The sequence below is a fragment of the Heptranchias perlo genome, unplaced genomic scaffold (genome assembly GCF_035084215.1).
Source record: "Heptranchias perlo isolate sHepPer1 unplaced genomic scaffold, sHepPer1.hap1 HAP1_SCAFFOLD_296, whole genome shotgun sequence".
NCBI classification, from domain to species: Eukaryota; Metazoa; Chordata; class Chondrichthyes; order Hexanchiformes; family Hexanchidae; genus Heptranchias; species Heptranchias perlo.
Genome location: NW_027139308.1, coordinates 137,501 through 145,000, shown reverse-complemented (window position 1 = coordinate 145,000; position 7,500 = coordinate 137,501). Strand labels below are relative to the sequence as shown.

General features: G+C 55.1%; 2 pseudogenes; both read left to right on the top strand.

The window, feature by feature from the left end:
• Positions 1–4,124: 4,124 nt before the first annotated feature.
• LOC137311022 (U2 spliceosomal RNA) lies at positions 4,125–4,241 on the top strand (annotated as a pseudogene).
• Positions 4,242–5,179: 938 nt separating this feature from the next.
• On the top strand, positions 5,180–5,298 carry LOC137311072 (U2 spliceosomal RNA; annotated as a pseudogene).
• Positions 5,299–7,500: the final 2,202 nt, after the last annotated feature.

Genomic DNA, 7,500 nt, shown 5'->3' with positions numbered 1-7,500 from the left:
GGACTGACTGACTGTCTGTCTGTCTGTCTGTTTGTCAAGGGGTGGAAAAGGCGCCGGTGGTGGTGAGGGTGGAGCTTTACGCTCAGGAGGGGAGACTTTCTTTCAGAGGTGCCAATTAATCTGCAGCAGAAAGTCATCCCCCCCGACCGGGATTCGAAGCCCGGTCCTGACCACGAGACCACCGGGGAGAGTTGCCTCAAGTCCCTGAGGGACCTGGACACGAGGCCGAATACACACGCACGCCTGCTGCACTGGCAGCAGCGACCAACAGGGGGCTGACCGGCTGATCCTTCCCTTTCACAGGCAGGCTTTTGGCCCTCGCTCAAACGACAAAGGTGTTCAGAAGGAAGTCCTGGGGGGAAGGCAGGCAGGGAGGGACGGACACAGGGAAGTCCGCACAAAACAGGTCCCCTGGAACCTCTGACCCAGAAAACCGGGTTCCTGGTGAAAGCAGTCCTGCCCCGCCCTGCCATTAACATGACAATGGACAGGGCCCGGACCAGGCGCAGCGGACGGTAGCGAGCAGTCGGAGGGTGAAAATCCGCCAGTGGGTGAAAAGGAGAGCCGTGCGGTGAGAGGAGGCGGAAAGCGGTTCGCAGACTTTCGCTGTACCTCTGGCGGGCAGCGCCGCACCTCCGAGCGCTCGGTACCGTCCGCTGCGCCTCGTCCTGCCGCACGCGACGAGCCGTCCCCGGAGGAAATCGGCCTCGGCCTTCCTGAGATATCAGTCTCCAGGTGGGACAGAAAAACCGGGGGCCCCCGGCTCGCTTTCGGCGGCCCGCTAGTCGACTTCCCGTCGTGCGAACGCGATCCTTCCGGTACCCTTCGGTGCCCCTTGCCCGACTCTAGCTCCGGTGGTAAAGCGGAGTCGGTCGGTCTGACGGCCGCCGAGTTAGCAGGCGGAAAGCGGTTTGCAGCCTTTCGCTGTACCTCCGGCGGGCAGCGCCGCACCTCCGAGCGCTCGGTACCGTCCGCTGCGCCTCGTCCTGCCGCACGCGACGAGCCGTCCCCGGAGGAAATCGGCCTCGGCCCTCCTGAGATATCAGCCTCCATACGGGCGTCACAAATCAGTGGACATGGTCAGCTGCAAAGCAGTGTCATTACAACCTTTCATAAACGACAGGGCAGCACTGCACCGCACTGCACTGCACCCCACACTACATCACACTTGCCTGCCTGCCTGCCTGCCTGCCTGCCTGCCTGCCTGCCGCTGCCTACTCTCACCAGCGGACCAAAGTGAGGATAACACCCCGAAGCAAGCATCTCCCTTGCCGCCCACCAGCCCACACCAATCCCCTTGCCTGCCTCCCACAAATTCCACCAGCGAGGCAAAGTGAAAATCAACCCCCAAAAAACGCACTCCACACCGGCCATCGCCCGCTATACACCCCCCCTGGGGCGAATATTAAGCCCGAGAACACCGACTGTAACCAACCGCAGTGAAAAGTTGAAGTGGCAACTCATTAACCAGATTTACACTTGGCAACTCATAAACCAAATGAACAAAAAATCTGGTTAATGAGTTGCCCAAAATAAATCTGGTTAATGAGTTGCCACTTCAACTTTTCACTGCGGTTGGTTACAGTCGGTGTTCTCGGGCTTAATATTCACCCCGGGGGGGGGGTGATTCTGGGGGTAGTGTCCGGGAGGGTGAGCCTTTTATTCGGCAGGAGGCGTGTGGGGAAATCATCAACCTGTCAGACGATGAGTTGTCACAAACGCCATTGCTTAATGAAAGCTGCGCTCCCGAACTGGACTGACTGTCTGACTGTCTGTCTGTCCGTTTGTCAAGGGGAGGAAAAGGCGGTGGTGGTGGTGGTGAGGGTGGAGCTTTACGCTCAGGAGGGGAGACTTTCCTTCATGCCAATTAATCTGCAGCAGAAAGTCATCCCCCCCCGACTGGGATTCGAAGCCCGGTCCTGACCACGAGACCACCGGGGAGAGCTGCCTCAAGTCCCTGAGGGACCTGGACACGAGGCCGAGGACACACGCACGCCTGCTGCACTGGCAGCAGCGACCAGCAGGGGGCTGACCGGCTGATCCTTCCCTTTCACAGGCAGGCTTTTGGCCCTCGATTAAACGACAAAGGTGTTCAGAAGGAAGTCCTGGGGGGAAGGGAGGGAGGCAGGGAAATCAGCACAAAGCAGGTCCCCTGGAATCTCACACCTGCGTCCCAGAAAACAGGTCTCCTGGTCAAAGCAGTCCTGCCCCGTCCTGCCATTAACGTGACAATGGACAGGGCCCCGGCAGCTTGAGACACATCTTTTTTTCAATATGCAAGTTCTTTTTAAAAAGGTTTCCTTCCACAGCAGCTCTGAGTAAGAGTGAGAGAGAGAGAGAGAGAGAGAGAGAGACTGACACTGACACTGACACTGACACTGACACACACACACACACACACACACACACCGTCTCCCATCCGATTGGTGGACTATGGGATTGAAAATCGAACTTTGAGTTTCAATGCAGGGGGGAGAGCGCGAACGCAGCCCCTCCCAACTACCACACGCGCGTTGTTGTTGTTGTAATATAGAACTGCAAGTTGCCGTTGTCGTGGTCGTTTCGAATCAGCACAAAGTAGGTGCCTCCCTGGAATGTCACACCTGCGTCCCAGAAAACAGGTCTCCCGGTCAAAGCAGTCCCGCCCCCGCCCTGGGATTAACATGACAACGGACAGGGCCCAGTCAGGGAGCAGCTTGAGAGACACCTTTCAATAGGCACTTCTGAAACATTAACGCCTTGTTTCTTCCGACAGTTTAACCAGCGATTAACATGACAACGGACAGGGCCCAGTCAGGGAGCAGCTTGAGAGACGTCTTTCAATAGGCGCTTCTGAAACATTAACGCCTTGTTTCTTTCGACAGTTTAACCAGCCTTTAACACGCCTTGTGTTTTTATTTCCCATTTCCAGCCAGCCAGCCAGCCAGCCAGCCGAGCCGAGCCAGCATCTGCAGTATTTTTTTTGATTGGTCTTGCCTGCCGTGGAATGAATGTTTCAACACGAGCTGCTGATTGTCAGCACCTCACCTCTTTCTCAATTGGCCGTTGCAATCTCACTCGCTCGCTCATTGTGAGACACGTCACGTCAAAGAGGTTTCCTTCCACGGCAGTTCGTTAGTGACTGAGACTGACTGACGGAGGTCCGTTGAGACACAACCCTCCCCCATCTGATTGGTGGCCTACTGGCAAATTTACCAATCTGTCAAGCAATCCTGGCAAGAAAGGAAAAAACGGCAACTTCTTTAAACTCATCCACTGTTGCAATTAGAAACGGTGGCAAAAAATGTGGCCAGAGTGGGAGAGAACGGCAGTGCTGCGAGACTGCTTTCAACACCGGCAGCCAGAGAACAAAGAGGGAGGGCAAACAGGACCCGAGATCAATTTGCATCGAGCGCGGTATCGCTTCTCGGCCTTTTGGCTAAGATCGAGCGTGTTCCTTTTCGGGCTTATTTGGATCTGAGCGGACTGGAACGCTGGCCGCGACCTCGTGCGCTCGCAAAGTGCGGACTTTGCTGTGATTGGTCGTTTGTGTGCTGGCTCCGCCCCAAAATTTGCATAAGGACCAAATCAACACTGCAATGGCAGGGAAGGGTTCCTGGTGAAAGCAGTCCTGCCACTGACATGACAATGGACAGGGCCCGGCAGCTTGAGACACATCTTTCTTTCAATAAGCAAGTCCTTTTTAAAAAAGTTTCCTTCCACAGCAGCTCTGAGTGTGAGAGAGAGAGAGAGACACTGACTGACTGACTGATACTGATACTGACACCGACACACACACACATATTATTTATTATTATTTTAAACGACAAAGGTGTTCAGAAGGAAGTCCTGGGGGGAAGGCAGGCAGGGAGGGACGGACACAGGGAAGTCCGCACAAAACAGGTCCCCTGGAACCTCTGACCCAGAAAAACGGGTTCCTGGTGAAAGCAGTCCTGCCATTGACATGACAATGGACAGGGCCCGGCAGCTTGAGACACATCTTTCTTTCAATATGCAAGTTCTTTTTAAAAAAGTTTCCTTCCACAGCAGCTCTGAGTGAGAGAGAGAGAGAGAGAGAGAGAGAGAGACACTGACTCACTGACTGATACTGACACCGACACACACACACACACACACACACACATATTATTTACTTTTATTTTTAATTGAATTTTAGAACAGGGAGATGGAATAGGGGCTTGCTCCGTCCACTCCACGCATCGACCCAGTATTGCAGTGTTTCTGGGAACGGTGCAGCTCCCCGTGGGGAGATATTCAAAAGGAAAATCAGCTCTTTCCCAGTGTCTCTGTGTGTGTGTGTGTGTGTGTGTGTGTGTATTATTACTGAGAATAAAGCTGATATCTCTCTCTCTCTCTCACTCAGAGCTGCTGTGGAAGGAAACCTTTTTAAAAAGAACTTTCTCAGCTCAGTGGTATTTTTTTCTTCTCCAAGGCTGAGTGCCGCTCGCACGTAGCGATATAATTCAAAGTGCAAAATAACTTGGCGTCGTTGACTTGAAACAAGCAGGGTCTGCTTCCAAATGAAAGCTGCGCTCCCGAACTGGACTGACTGTCTGTCTGTCTGTCTGTCTGTCTGTTTGTCAAGGGGAGGAAAAGGCGGTGGTGGTGGTGAGGGTGGAGCTTTACGCTCAGGAGGGGAGACTTTCTTTCAGAGGTGCCAATTAATCTGCAGCAGAAAGTCATCCCCCCCCGACCGGGATTCGAAGCCCGGTCCTGACCACAAGACCACCGGGGAGAGTTGCCTCAAGTCCCTGAGGGACCTGGACACGAGGCCGAGGACACACGCACGCCTGCTGCACTGGCAGCAGCGACCAACAGGGGGCTGACCGGCTGATCCTTCCCTTTCACAGGCAGGCTTTTGGCCCTCGCTGAAACGACAAAGGTGTTCAGAAGGAAGTGCTGGGGGGAAGGCAGGCAGGGAGGGACGGACACAGGGAAGTCCGCACAAAACAGGTCCCCTGGAACCTCTGACCCAGAAAACCGGGTTCCTGGTGAAAGCAGTCCTGCCATTGACAGGAGAATGGACAGGGCCCGGCAGCTTGAGACACATCTTTCTTTCAATAAGCAAGTTCTTTTTAAAAAAGTTTCCTTCCACAGCAGCTCTGAGTGAGAGAGAGAGAGAGAGAGAGAGAGACACTGACTCACTGACTGATACTGACACCGACACACACACACACACATATTATGTACTTTTATTTTTAATTGATTTTTAGAACAGGGAGATGGACTAGGGGCTTGCTCTGTCCACTCTACGCATCGACCCAGTATTGCAGTGTTTCTGGGAACGGTGCAGCTCCCCGTGGGGAGATATTCAAAAGGAAAAACAGCTCTTTCCCAGTGTCTCTGTGTGTGTGTGTGTGTGTGTGTGTGTGTTATTACTGAGAATAAAGCTGATATCTCTCTCTCTCTCTCTCTCTCACTCAGAGCTGCTGTGGAAGGAAACCGTTTTAAAAAGAACTTTCTCAGCTCAGTGGTATTTTTTTCTTCTCCAAGGCTGAGTGCCGCTCGCACGGAGCGATATAATTCAAAGTGCAAAATAACTTGGCGTCGTTGACTTTAAACAAGCAGGGTCTGCTTCCAAATGAAAGCTGCGCTCCCGAACTGGACTGACTGACTGTCTGTCTGTCTGTCTGTTTGTCAAGGGGTGGAAAAGGCGCCGGTGGTGGTGAGGGTGGAGCTTTACGCTCAGGAGGGGAGACTTTCTTTCAGAGGTGCCAATTAATCTGCAGCAGAAAGTCATCCCCCCCGACCGGGATTCGAAGCCCGGTCCTGACCACGAGACCACCGGGGAGAGTTGCCTCAAGTCCCTGAGGGACCTGGACACGAGGCCGAATACACACGCACGCCTGCTGCACTGGCAGCAGCGACCAACAGGGGGCTGACCGGCTGATCCTTCCCTTTCACAGGCAGGCTTTTGGCCCTCGCTCAAACGACAAAGGTGTTCAGAAGGAAGTCCTGGGGGGAAGGCAGGCAGGGAGGGACGGACACAGGGAAGTCCGCACAAAACAGGTCCCCTGGAACCTCTGACCCAGAAAACCGGGTTCCTGGTGAAAGCAGTCCTGCCCCGCCCTGCCATTAACATGACAATGGACAGGGCCCGGACCAGGCGCAGCGGACGGTAGCGAGCAGTCGGAGGGTGAAAATCCGCCAGTGGGTGAAAAGGAGAGCCGTGCGGTGAGAGGAGGCGGAAAGCGGTTCGCAGACTTTCGCTGTACCTCTGGCGGGCAGCGCCGCACCTCCGAGCGCTCGGTACCGTCCGCTGCGCCTCGTCCTGCCGCACGCGACGAGCCGTCCCCGGAGGAAATCGGCCTCGGCCTTCCTGAGATATCAGTCTCCAGGTGGGACAGAAAAACCGGGGGCCCCCGGCTCGCTTTCGGCGGCCCGCTAGTCGACTTCCCGTCGTGCGAACGCGATCCTTCCGGTACCCTTCGGTGCCCCTTGCCCGACTCTAGCTCCGGTGGTAAAGCGGAGTCGGTCGGTCTGACGGCCGCCGAGTTAGCAGGCGGAAAGCGGTTTGCAGCCTTTCGCTGTACCTCCGGCGGGCAGCGCCGCACCTCCGAGCGCTCGGTACCGTCCGCTGCGCCTCGTCCTGCCGCACGCGACGAGCCGTCCCCGGAGGAAATCGGCCTCGGCCCTCCTGAGATATCAGCCTCCATACGGGCGTCACAAATCAGTGGACATGGTCAGCTGCAAAGCAGTGTCATTACAACCTTTCATAAACGACAGGGCAGCACTGCACCGCACTGCACTGCACCCCACACTACATCACACTTGCCTGCCTGCCTGCCTGCCTGCCTGCCTGCCTGCCTGCCGCTGCCTACTCTCACCAGCGGACCAAAGTGAGGATAACACCCCGAAGCAAGCATCTCCCTTGCCGCCCACCAGCCCACACCAATCCCCTTGCCTGCCTCCCACAAATTCCACCAGCGAGGCAAAGTGAAAATCAACCCCCAAAAAACGCACTCCACACCGGCCATCGCCCGCTATACACCCCCCCTGGGGCGAATATTAAGCCCGAGAACACCGACTGTAACCAACCGCAGTGAAAAGTTGAAGTGGCAACTCATTAACCAGATTTACACTTGGCAACTCATAAACCAAATGAACAAAAAATCTGGTTAATGAGTTGCCCAAAATAAATCTGGTTAATGAGTTGCCACTTCAACTTTTCACTGCGGTTGGTTACAGTCGGTGTTCTCGGGCTTAATATTCACCCCGGGGGGGGGGTGATTCTGGGGGTAGTGTCCGGGAGGGTGAGCCTTTTATTCGGCAGGAGGCGTGTGGGGAAATCATCAACCTGTCAGACGATGAGTTGTCACAAACGCCATTGCTTAATGAAAGCTGCGCTCCCGAACTGGACTGACTGTCTGACTGTCTGTCTGTCCGTTTGTCAAGGGGAGGAAAAGGCGGTGGTGGTGGTGGTGAGGGTGGAGCTTTACGCTCAGGAGGGGAGACTTTCCTTCATGCCAATTAATCTGCAGCAGAAAGTCATCCCCCCCC